This window comes from Lonchura striata, chromosome 6 (genome assembly GCF_050655825.1).
Source record: "Lonchura striata isolate lonStrDom1 chromosome 6, ASM5065582v1, whole genome shotgun sequence".
NCBI lineage: Eukaryota > Metazoa > Chordata > Aves > Passeriformes > Estrildidae > Lonchura > Lonchura striata.
Window position 1 is genome coordinate 38,676,918 of NC_140708.1, and position 13,549 is coordinate 38,690,466.

The 13,549-nt window shown below is 42.6% G+C and overlaps 1 protein-coding gene across 2 annotated transcripts in view; it reads left to right on the forward strand.

Annotated features, from left to right (window-relative positions):
- Positions 1–13,549, forward strand: part of DOCK1 (dedicator of cytokinesis 1) — a 268,915-nt gene that overhangs the window by 134,098 nt on the left and 121,268 nt on the right. The window lies entirely within an intron of this gene.

A 13,549-nucleotide genomic window follows, 5' to 3' on the forward strand; every position in this document is an offset into this window, starting at 1 on the left:
AAAAATGAAAACCCTACAAAATTATGGACGAGGGAAATACTGAAGAGTGCAAATAGAATTAAACTCACCATTTCTATCAGTGCTCTAAACGAAAATTTAGTATTTTGGCCATAATGTTCAGAAATGAACTCTTTAGTGTAGTTTCTAAAATCCCCAAGCAAGTGCCAAAATAAAACTGCTCTTAATAACTTTGATACATGACAGGGAAATATGATGACAGTGAATAAAAAAGGGATATAAAAGAGGCAGTTTGCAGCATCATGGGCACCTAAAATTTAGCCATATGCTCACAATTAAGAGCTTCTCCTCCCTTACTTATTTTAGTCTAAAAATCTCAGTCTGTGACTGAGTTTTACTTTAAGAAATGAACAGAAGTTATTTTGGAAAGTCTGGAAATCCTAAAAGCCCATGATATTTCAAAACGTTGTGTTCTGAAAAATATGGGGAGCCTGATAATGACATTAAATGAGTTTACAATTGACATCAGAGGCCACACGAAATCCTCCTTAATCCTTGGTCTGTGGCTCTTCAAAACACAATCCAGGAAAAATGGTTCTATCCTGTATGGCTTGGGGACACTGAATCAAAAACCATTCAAAGCAGCACCACATTTTGGTTTTCTTCAATTTTTAAACAAGTTCAGGACTTTAAATATTAATACTTAGCAGTGGTTGAGGAGCATAATTAGCAGCAGCTTTATATCCAAAGGGTGTCCATCAGTATTATGAAAAAGCCCAATAACTGGAAGGGCTATTGGGGAGGAAAAGGATGAAATCTCTGAAAACCCAGAGATAAAAGTTATAATTTGATAATAATGTGGCACTTCTCCAATTTACTTCTGGGAATTCAAAGTAGTGCTCTAATAAATTGAGTGTATCCACATCCTTCCCTTCTCAGCAGCCTTCTGCCCAAGCCTGGATGGGGAGGTTGGGTGGATGGCACTGCCAGGGATCCAGGGGTAGCCCCAGCTGCTCTGGGCACTTGTGCCAGGGCCTTACACCCTCACAGGGAGGAATTCCTTCCCAAAATCCATCTGCCCTCTGGCAGTGGGAAAATAAAAGTCTTTCTCCATCTTTCTTCCAAGCCCCCTTTAAATAATGAAGGCCACATGAAGTTCTCCTTGGAGCCTTTTTTTTTGGCTTTGGTGGCCTTTCTTCACTTTGGTGGCCTTTCTCGTTCCTCCTGCCAGCTATGATGTTCCCCTCAAGCTGTGGAGACTGTTTATTTATGGAATTATTTTACTTCTGTATGAGCTGATGGAAATCAAAGCTTTCACTGAAGCCTGGTGGGAAACATCACCCAGGTTTGCTTGAGCTCATCTTGTCCTCAGGAGGATGAGCTGGAGTGACGAGCTGTGTTTGGAAGCATCATTTTGTTATTTCACATCAATTACCAGGTGACAGATAAGATCTGCAGCAATTGATTATCTAATGAGGGACTTGATGTCTTGTTGGAGAGCTCCTGGGGACTGAAGGTGGTGACAAAAGGACGGGTGGTGGCATCCTGGAAGCTGGCACATCATGTCACAGATGGCTTTGGTGGCTGGGATAAGGGACACCAAGTCTTGGGGGGAAGAAAGAACAAACCCTCGCTCTTCTCGCTGTAGAATCCCAGCATGGTTTGGGTTAGAAGGACTTTAAAGTCCCACCCCTGCCATGGGCAGGGACACCTTCCATAATCCCAGGTAGCTCCAAACCTCATCCAGCCTGGTCTTGATGTTCCATAGGAGCTCATTTAGCAGGCAATTCATGATGTGGGGTTTTTCATAAAATTTTTTGAACTTTAAAATATCTTTTTTTCTTTGTTTGGCCTTTTTTTCTTTTTTTTCCCTTAAATTTCAGATGTTAGCAAAAGTTACAAGGTTAAGATTCCTGCCTAGAAAAAAACCCCGGTAACTGGAAAAAGCAGAATGCTTGTACATGTTAATTTTTCCATTTATTAAAGAAAGAAAGAATTTTAATAATTCACAGGGATGCAATGAGTATTTGCCTTTTATATATTCATATTTATTACTTGGCTTGAATTGTAAACATATTAATTCCTGCCTAGCAGTTAATGACTTTGGGTAATGTTTGTGATCTCTTTATGCAGAAATTGTCCATATACCTCACAGTTACTTATAGGGACAACCTAATCAGAGCTATTTCCTTGGCTCTGAAGAACATTTTATCTTGCTCTAAGTAGCTTTTCTGAGGTATTTTTAAAGCATTTTAAAAACAATAGTTAAATTTACCTCCTCAAGAGATTATGAGTATTTTTCAGCCGTATCAAAAGATGTTGCAGATCCCATTTTTGCCAAACGTCAAGAGTGGGATGAGTGTTGTAGGCTCTGCCATAACTCAGGCTTGCTTGATTTTCTGCTGGGGTTTCAAATGTTATACCCCACCCCAAAAAGTGATTTAGGATGGTTTTAAATTGGAAATTATAAAGTAAGAAAAAAATCTCATGTTTTGAGATTGAAAGATGGGTCCTGGGAATAATTGGGATGTTTTGGTATTTTTAATTCCTCATTTTTTGTATCTTTAGTATATCTAAGTAGTACTGTAACATACATTTTTGTATATTTGAATTCTATGATACTTTAATCATAGAATCACATAATGGTTTGGGCTGGGAGGGGCCTTAAAAAAAATTAGTTCTATTCTCTACCATTCTGGTGAGATTTCGCAGTAGCCTGTGTGCTGATTTTAGGTTTTTCCTATTCTTTCTTAATATTTATTTTATATTTTGAAGCCATCTTAAAGCTGCTTTGCTGGTTTGGCTTTACTTCCCCTTGGGACAGATCTCCAGGGCTGGGATGGGAAATCCTGGGTGAGTCTGGGCATGAACCTGAACATCAGAACCTGGAAAAGAGCTTCTGCTTGGTCCTGTTGGTACTGCCCAGATGGGAAAAAAAATATGGAAAAAAGGGATGTGAATCATGGGATATCCATACTTTTTCTTGGAATGGTGTAGGAAGGCTGAGCTCAGCTCTTGGGTCAAAGCAGCCCCTTCCTAGAAACATTCCCTGTCCTGCCTCTGCAGCCTGAGGAGCTGATTTTGACTTTGGCACGTTTTACACCACTGATTTTAATCTTGGTTTGGATTTAATTGCTTTTTCCAAGGAGAGATTAGTTCTCATTTAAGTGTGGATGTATAATTAAAAAACATCGCTCAACTTAAGTTGCTTTTGTTGCCTGCACGCCGGGGCCATAGGTGGGGGAAAGCAATTCCAGAACTGAATATCCATCTCTAATCCTGAGTGTTCTTAGAACGTGATAAACGACTCCTTATTTGGGAGGGATTTGCTTCTTTCCCTTCTGATTTCTGCCAGAACAAAGTGGGGGAGGAAAATAAAATTCAATTATAAGTTGGAATTTTTTTAGGTGGTGTTTTGTTGTTGCTGGAGTACATGGTGTGTGCTGGCTGTCATGAGGAAAATTGTCAAAACATGTTTTGCACCTTTGGTTTAGTGAGAAAATAAATAAGTTATTCTCCTAAAATATTTTAGGTGGGTTTTGGTTAACTTGCAACTACAGAGAAACCTGAATTAGCTTCAGCTGGAAGCAACAGAGCTTCCTGAGCAAATATTCCATTCCTTCAGGAGGAAATCCCTGGAAGTGTCCAAGACAGGTTGGCCAGGGCTGGGATGGGATGAGCCTTAAGGTCCCTTCTGATGCTTTGTTCAGGCTGGAGCAGAAGCTGGGCAGAGTCACAGAACAAAGCAGGGATTTATTCCAGGATCTCCTCATGGATCCACCTTGGGCAGCACCAGAGCCCAGCCAGGGCTGCACCCAAATGACCCAAAATGGTCCCAAAATGCACGAGCGCTCCCGGGGCTCTCCCTGGGATCAGTTCTGCTCCATTGGCACCTTGGAGCTCATTGTCCCATTCCAGCTCCAGCCCAGGCAGTCCCACCCTGCTGGTTTTTCTCTCTCCAGCCCACGCTGTTTGTGCTCCTGGGCTGAGGTTTGGATCATTTGTCCTTGGTGCCCAGCTGGAGCAGGAATTGTTTTGTCTCCCTGCTCTGTGCAGAGACCTCAGCACCCCCTGATGTGAAGCTCAGACCCACACACTAAAGCAGCACAGGGTCTGAAAAATAGAAAAGCTGAAACCTGAGGCATCACTGCCAACCCAGAGCAGTCTGAGATTCCATGATCTTACTTTTCTGTGGAATGGAGAAGGGAATGAGATGTGTTTAGCATGTTCAGCTTGTTTCTTAACTTCCAAATTTATTATTCATTCAAAATCAATATAAAAGAAAAATTCTTCTGTGTCTTGGGTCCACACTGGTTCATTTACCTCCAGCAGTTTGTCCTTTACCTCGTTGATGGTCTCCTTTTGTCCTCTTGGGGTTGGATTTCTGCTGAGTTCAGGCAGGATCAGGATAAAGAGCCTTTTATCAGCAGCATCCTGTTGGAGTTTACTCTGCTGAACGTTTTGGTCATCGTCCCAAATCATAATAAAAGAGGGGTTTAATTAATTCACTTTTCCACAATAGAAAAGTTCATCTCCTTTTGCTTAGATTGCAGCTTAGAGATTGATTTCATGTTCTTTTCATGAGGCGCCTTTGAAGCTCTTCTGGAGACTGCACATTGTTTAGCACTGGGTTGTCTGAGAGAATCCCCCAAAGTCTTGAGTTGCTGTGCGTTTAATAAGAAACAAAATTCAAATTTAATAATGTTAGGGAAGAATTGGGTCATTCTTGGAGACTCAGCCCACATATTCTTGTGTTCAGGTTCTGCAGATGAGGCCTTCCCTACTCCCTTTAATTAAATGCAAAGTATTAAACAGGTCTGTGTTCCTTGAGAGGGTGTAAAATGCAGATATTGCTGCATCTCCAAACACCTGCAGACAGCTCCTGGAAAATACAGGAAACTTGGAAAAGGGAAATGTCATGGAAATTTTCCTCTGCTCCTTGCAAACCTTGCACATGTTTTATAAAATTGAACAACCTGCAGAAGTTACAGGTGAAGTAAAATGGTGCAAGAAACAACTTGTGCATGTGGGACAAGGATAAAACTCCTCTGCTCTGGAGCCTGGCTGGGAGATTTGGGATTGTTTAGCCTGGAGAGGAGAAATTCCAGGGAGAACTCAGAGCCCTTCCAGGGCCTGAAGGGGCTCCAGAAGAGCTGGAGAGGGATGGGAACAAGGATGGAGGGACAGGACACAGGGAATGGCTCCCACTGCCAGGGGCAGGGATGGATGGGGTACGGGGAATTGGGAATTCCTGGCTGGGAGGGTGGGGAGGGGCTGGGCTGGAATTCCCAGAGCAGCTGGGGCTGCCCCTGGATCCCTGGCAGTGCCCAAGGCCAGGTTGGACACTGGGGCTTGGAGCACCTGGGACAGTGGAAGGTGTCCCTGCCATGGCTGGGGTGGAAGGAGTGATTTGGGTGCCAAATTCCAAGGGAAGAGCCAGGTAAGATGAGGACATTCCTGTAGGCAGGGAAGAGCAATTTCACTCCTGTGAAATCCCCTGTTTGCTGTTATTGGGTATTAATCTTTTCAGCTCCTCTTATCTGTCTCTATTGGAACAGAAATTCTCAATTGAAATGTGATCTGTCTGGAAATTGTATTTCTCTTATTTACCATATTGATACATGCATTTGTGTAAATAGCATTAATTTGCTGCTGTAACATAAAATATCACAGAAAACTGAGCTTAAGTCAGAGAAGTCAGAACAAAGGACCAGCCTCTTATCAGTCTGTGTGTATTTCATCATTTCTGCTCTTTGGGGAGGAGGGAACGAGAACATTGCCTGTGCTGGGGATTTCATTTTGATATCATGCAAATGTGGAGAGAGCCCTGCCTTTATTTTCCCCACTGATGAGAGCCTGGCAGTAATTCCTGTCTGCAAGGACTGGGTCACCTTCTGCAGCTCAGAGAGCTGAGAACAGCCCCACAGCAGAGCCTGCATCCCATAAACCTTCCCATGTGCACTGTGTTCTGTCCCAAAAGCTGGGGAAGGGGACAGCCCCGGGGTATGGTGTGATGCTTGATGTGCTGAGTGAACCAAAGGTAGGAATTAATTACAAAATGCAAAAGCTTCCCCAAAGAGACTTCCTCCTGCAAGGAGCTTTTTAATCCAGGGATCTCTGAACTGCGTGGTTTCATCAATTAAATTTGGATTGCACACATTTCTTATCTCTCAAGCTCGCTGGGCCCTCAATAAAGCAGTTGCTAAATAATTTACGTTAAAACAGGCGGGTGAGAAGCACCAAAAGTGGGATAATTTGTCTTCAAAATGGCTGTTGCTTTTAGGAGTGTATTCATCTGGCAGCATCACCTGTGTGGTGTGAAGATTATCATTTAAAAGATCATTTCTCTTCCTCTTGTTCCATACATAATTTGTCATAGTGATACCTCAGTGCTGCAGAGACAATAACCCAGGTACCTGTGGGCTGTCCCAATTACTGGGACTGCAGTGCATTCCTAACTGGAAATGCCACTTGGCTCCAATTATCACCTCATTTTTAGGTTTCTCTTTTTCTTTAATTCTTTTTCCTGGTCTGCATCAAAAGTTTATTATGGCTTTCAACATTAATTGTGTTTGATAAATAAAATGGGGCTTCTCATTGTAATAGGTTTGGTTTTATTGTTCCTCCTCAGTGACTTTTTGAAGGAAATATCTACAAGGGCATATCTACAGGAAAGCAGGGAATGACTTTAAAATGAAGGAGGGGAGATTAGATTGGATATTAGGGAGAAATTCTTCCCTGTGAGGATGGTGAGGCCCTGGCACCAGGGTTGTATTTCCATATTCAGTGCTGCATTTTTTGCAAAATTACTTAAAAAACATTTTTTTATGGCTTTTCCTTTTTATTTTTTAGAGTTTGAGTACTGGCCATTCCCATAAATTCAGTTGTTTTCTGTATTTTATGACTGCATTTATAATTTTATTATCACCATTAATAGATGTGTAAACCAAGATACCTGAAACAGATTTATTGAGGGCAGTTCTGTAGATTTTCAGTGAAATAATGTTTAGTGTAGCAGAGGGAGGAAAAAAAAAAAACAAAAAACCATGAGGAAAGGCAAATGCGTTTAGAAAACCAGAAATAAATGTACTGACCTTGAGAACTCCTGAGCACTGTGGGTTCCATTGAAGGGCACTGTTCAATACTGACACTGCATGGAGCTTTTAGGAGAGTAGCATTTTTTGGTTAAAATGGACTTTTTTTTTTGTAAAAGCCCTAGAAACATGATAAATGGTGTTGCTAAAACATCTCATTAATTTTTTCGCCTGCTTTTTACAGAAGTTGGTGCAAAGCACTTTTGAATCAGAGAACTTTTTTTGTCTATTCCCACTGTGTTACCATCAACTTCCTAACAAATAAACCTTGTGCAAAGTGAATTTCAGTGGAGCTCCTGCGGGCTTGGAATCACAGAATCGTGGAATGGTTTGGAGAAACCTCAAAGTTCATCCCATCCCATCCCATGGATCCCATCCCACCCACGGATCCCATCCCATCCCATCCCATGGATCTCATCCTATCCCATAGATCCCATCCCATGGATCCTATCCCATGGATCCTATCCCATCCCATCCCATGGACCCCATCCCATCCCATGGATCCCATCCCATCCCATGGATCCCATCCCATCCCATCCCATGGATCCCATCCCATCCCATGGATCCCATCCCATCCCATCCCATGGATCCCATCCCATCCCATCCCATGGATCCCATCCCATCCCATCCCATGGATCTCATCCTATCCCATAGATCCCATCCCATGGATCCTATCCCATCCCATCCCATCCCATCCCATCCCATCCCATCCCATCCCATCCCATCCCATCCCATCCCATCCCATCCCATCCCATCCCATCCCATCCCAGCTGCTCCAGCCCCAGTATCCAGCCTGGCCTGGGACACTTCCAGGGATCCAGGGGCAGCCCCAGCTGCTCTGGGAATTCCATCCCAGCCCCTCCCCACCCCCACAACCAAGAATTCCCAATTCCCAGTCTCCCACCCATCCCTGCCCCTGGCACTGGGAGCCATCCCTGTGTCAATATTCTCTCTCCATCTCTTCTCAGCTCCCTCAGGTGCAGGAGGTCACAGTCAGGGCTGGGTTCTGGTTCTGATCTCTCTGAAAACCTTTTTGCTTTTCTTCCCAAAGGGCTTTCCCTGCATCCACTCCTGCAGGGACTCAGTGCTGGAAAAGTTTTCATTTTAAAACAAACTTTTTATTGACTGGAGACGGAATTGTCAGAGATCAAATCAGGATCTGTAAAGTGCTTCTGGAGGTAAAACAAGGTTTGAAGACTAAATAAACTGATTTTCACCTCTAAACTCCATGTCAGAGCTCTGCATTTTGCATGGACTTTTCCTGGCTTGACCTAAAATCAGTTTTGCTGCTTAGGGAGGCTCTGAACTCCTTAAGTCACATCAGCTAAAGGAAGTTTCACATCTTTTGCAGGAGCTCTGGAAGCAAATATTGTCACTGAAAAAATACCTTACTGCATCTTGATTGGCAGAAAGATGCTTCAAATGAATGTTTGTGGCAGCAGGAGAATGCCCAGATATTTATCACTGCCATTATTTCAGGTGTGGAGTTCTGTCTCTGCAAGGAAAAAGGCTCACATGTTTTATTCTCTTGTTCAAGAGGCAGAGTTTGGCCTAAGGAAATGGAATACTCTGTGTATTCAGTAAAAAATGTGATAAATGTGATAAATGGGAACGTTTTGCACTTGTTTTTATCCTGCTGCTGTAGCCACAAAATAATTTTGTCTCTGAAGGTACTGCTGAATTTACTGGGGGATTTTCTATTATGAGAAAAGAAATGTTTGTTTTAATACTGTGAGAAATACGTGAATTGTTGTACATAGAGAGAAATTTATGTGCCTTAGGGGGGGATTCTGCTTTATTTTGGGTCTTTCTCCTGCCCTTCCTGGTGTGATGCTCCTGGGAAAAGCTTCAGGAATCAAACTCCCTTCAGGATGCCCTGGAAGCTGAAACTCCCATCCATATCTTTCTCTATTTTATAACATAAAATATTATTGAAGAGAAGAAATGATGGAAGATCCTCTGCCTTATTCAGCTGGGTTTTTTAATACCTTTACACTATAAATTACATAAAATATTATTATTGAAATGAGCAAATGTCTCTGCAGACAAATTGGATTTTACATTTTCATGTGGCAAAAAGATGAAATTTGGGACATTTTAAAGTTGGATTTTTATCCTGTGAATCCCTAAGTGGTGGCAATTTAATGAGTGGCTTCTAGAATTCATAACAATTGATTTTTAGTTCTTTATTTGTTGCTGATATAGAGAGAATACAAGTTGTAAGCAGAGAGAAAACTTCATTTTTTTAATCTTTACAAACTCTCTGAGAATTGTGAGTAGGACTAAAATCCTTTCCAACAAAGTAAATTCTATGGAAATGTTCTGAAAGTCAAATTGTAGTGAATTAATTCAAGTGATTTTTTTGGTTTTTTAAAATTATATATTCATCCATTTATTTATTTAGCTGGCCACGTAAGGAAAATTTAATGGAAAAAATGAATTAAACTTAGACTTTTTCATCTATTCATGACCATGGTAACAGAGACATTTTAATAAAACATCACTTAACTGAATGTAGGCTTGATTTCTCTAGATTTTCTCCCTATATATAAAGAGCTTAATATTTCAATTTAAATATTTCACTGGGAGAAAATGGACAAGGCTGTTTAAAACAGGATCTTTTATCCCTGAGGGAGACAAGTGTTGGCATGTGTGGTCTGTCCTGCAGGGAATTCTCTTTTCATTCTGGAGTTTCTAAGTGTTAATGTTACATGTGGGGATTATTTAAAACTAGAATTTCCCTTCTTCTTCCTGCTCAAGAGCCATTTTAACACTGAGTGTTTTATTTTAAAGGCGATTTAGGAAAATAAGTAATTTTGGAGCATCCTGTGCCTCTTCAAGTTTTGCCTCAGAAGTGAATTTTACAGAAATCAGAAGTAATTTCACAGTTTGGAATAGCATATTTTCTTTTTTTTTTTTCTTTTTTTTTTTTTTTTAATATTAAATGTGTTTCTAAATAATCAGGCATCCTTTTCCAAAGGAAAAAGAGATGCTTTGGTGTTGGCTTCAGGTTTGTTTTCTTTTAATGGAGCAGAATTTTCACTCATCCTGCTTGGGAGCTGGATCTGGCTTCCCTTTGGGCAGGCCTGCAGATATCCTGGATCCTATGACTTTGCTTTGGGAATAGAAGAGAATTATGGAATAATCAAGGCTGGAAAACCTCTCTAATGTCACCATCAGGGTGAGAGGTGGCACAGAGTTTTATCAGGAGGCTGATTGGCATAAGTGCCTTGTTTGTTTTATCTTTTCTTCTTTTATCTCTCTTCTTCTCCTTTGTTTTATCCTCTTTCTCTTCTCTTCCACCTGTAGCGAGCTGCAGGTGGACCTGATAGGTCATTTAATCAATAAATTTCACATGATTGGCTAATTAACATGACACCCCTTGGGAGTAAACAACTTGGTACCAACTCCAGGTGCAGATTGTTTAGAATTCTTTCTCTCCAGCTCCCTAAAGTTTCCCAGATGGATTAATGGGAAAGCTTATCTTGCTTTCTTTATGTCTGATCTGACTATTGCTTCCACACTCTGAGGTTAATGAGTCCATGCTTGCACCTAACCCAGCACTGCCAGGGCCACCACTGCCCCGTGTCCCCAAGTGACACATCCACAGGGATGGGGACTCCACTTGGGCAGCTGGGCCAGGGCTGGACAAACCTTTCCATGAAGGAATTCTCCCAAATATCCACCCTGAGCCCAGCCTGGGGCCGTTCCCTCTGCTCCTGTCCCTGTTCCTGGAGCAGAGCCCGACCCCCCGGCTGTCCCCTCCTGGCAGGAGCTGTGCAGAGCCACAAGGTCCCCCTGATCCCCCTTTGCTCCAGGCTGAGCCCCCTCAGCTCCCTCAGGAGTTCCCAGCCCCTTCCCAGCTCCCTCAGGAGTTCCCAGCCCCTTCCCAGATCCCTCAGGGATTCTCCAGCCCCTTCCCAGCTCCGTTCCCTTCCCTGGACACGCTCCAGCTCCTCAGTGTCCCTCTTTGGATCTTGCAGGATCCAAACTGAGCCCAGGGTTTGAGATCCCTCTCAGTGCCAGCCCAGGGCACAATTCCTGCTGCCTGTGGTCACACAATTCCTGCTCCAATCCAGGTGCCAGTGGCCTCTGGCACACCTGGGCACACCTGGGCACAGCTGGGCTCATTCCAACCCCTCAGCACCCCCAGGGCCTTTCCTACCAGGCACTTCTCAACCCTGCTGGCCCAGGGTGGCCCTGGATTGGGAAGAAACAATCCAGGAGAGGCAGAAATTGCAGGAAACTACTGGCAAAATGTTTCTCTAGTGGATATTCTGTAATTAACTTCCCCTCTGTGTGACCAGCTCATTTCTGAGCTTTGCAATAGGGAAAGAGTTCCAGGGCAAAGCCTGCCACTATTTAAGTGAATAAATAGCTGAGAAATGCCCAGTACAATGGAAACCCCTTGCAGGACTGGCTGGGTAAACACAGCTTTGCAATTATTCCTATGGCTCAAATTGAAATTGATTTTTTAGAGAATTAGGTACCTTTTTTATATATATTGCTTCCAGTGCTGGACTGTAGATGATGACAATGATCTCAAATACAACTAAAGATTAAAAATCAACTCAAGATTAAAATCTAATCATGTTGTTAGCTATTGCTAACTAGTTAGAGCATATTAAAAACATCTAGAGTATAAATATTACCTCTAAATAATTACAAACCCTTATTAGCGTTGTAATTAAGAGCATGCTGGCTGCAAGTGATACCTCACAAAGAAAATGATGACTGATAGTTGTACTTTCCTCCTAATATTAAATAGATTTTCCTTCCTAGCAGGGCCTTGAACAGTGGTTTGCGGTGGGGATCTGCAGAGCAGTGTTGGAGCAGGGATGTGTGTGTGTGATGGAATGTTGGCTTTCAAGGAACAATTCTGTATCAAAGGAGGGTTTTTTATTACTGAGATAAACACCAAGATGAGCATGAATCATTATTTTATGCAGGGAAACAGGAAGCAGTGTTGATAGCTGCTTAAAGACCATGCCTCAGTCTACTCAGCACCAGATGTATTAGCTTAAATTACTCCCCAAACAGGTAAATAAACAAAAATATTATCTAAATTATCAGCCAGGTTTGAGAACTGAGTTTGTTGGAAGGAAGCAGAGCTCTTGGTCACCTGGAAAGGGCTGAATTTGCCATTGTAAGCTTGATGTGAATAAAACTAAAACTAGATTGCTGTCTTTGCCAAGCAGTGGACTTGGAGGATATTTAAGTGTCTGTGAAAAGATACCATGGGCAAAAGAAAGTTTGTTCCAGCTCTCCTGGGCAGTCCTGAGCCATCCACAGAACTGAGCTTCATGTGCAGCCTAATGTGAGGCAGCCAAGTTAAAAAATGTCTGATTCTGCCTGGTGCTGGCACAGCACTGAGATGGATGGATCCTTAGAGGAGGTGGGAGGGAATGGGGGCTCTGGAATGTTTCCTTGTAGGCATGAGCCTTTTTGTGAAGGCTGCCCTAGAGCAAAGATTGGTCAGAGCTAGAAAATAAAGCAGGGATTTATTCCAGGATCTCCTCATGGATCCACCTTGGGCAGCAGCAGAGCCCAGCCAGGGCTGCACCCAAATGACCCAAAATGGTCCCAAAATGCACGAGCGCTCCCGGGGCTCTCCCTGGGATCAGTTCTGCTCCATTGGCACCTTGGAGTTCATTGTCCCATTCCAGCTCCAGCCCAGGCAGTCCCACCCTGCTGGTTTTTCTCTCTCCAGCCCACGCTGTTTGTGCTCCTGGGCTGAGGTTTGGATCATTTGTCCTTGGTGCCCAGCTGGAGCAGGAATTGTTTTGTCTCCCTGCTCTGTGCACAGAGCTCACCAATACTTACTATGAAACTCAGACCCACAGAATCTGAAAAATATAAAAGCTAAAACCTGAGGCATCAAGCCCAGTGTTTGCTGTGTCAGGAGCTCATTAGGCATAGATTTGACAATTAATGTTTGGATTTTGAGATGGTCCCATCTTATTTCCATTTCATAGTAGGAAACATTGTCTTTGTAGAGCCCCAGATTCTGTTCCTCTTAGAAAGTTCTTTTAATGTCCCAGAGCAGCAGCTCAGGTGGACTTTCCTTCCATATTCATGGGGTTTGCAGGTGCCACACAGCTCCCATCAGGTACCTTGGCATCCTCTGAAAAATCCAATATTCCTACATGGACAGAATCAGTCCTGTAGGACTTTAGATCTCAGCTCCACTGAAGGAGAAAAGCAAATTCCAGGAGTGCTGATCAGGTGGAATTTAAGGTTAACCTGTAAATTCTGTAAATAAGAGGTCTCAGAGCACATGCAGGTGATCCAGTGTCATTCTGGGCTTTATCTCAATTAATTGGATTGATGTGGGAATAAAGATTTTAAATTGAAATTAATGCTGAATTTAAAGGTAACAATAAAGGCTCTGTGTCTTTATAAAGAGAAAATTACTGAGTGTTTTCCTGGGCTATGGTATGGAATAACCTTAAAAACAGCACAGAAAGGGGGATTTGCAATTCTATAAAACAAAAAAA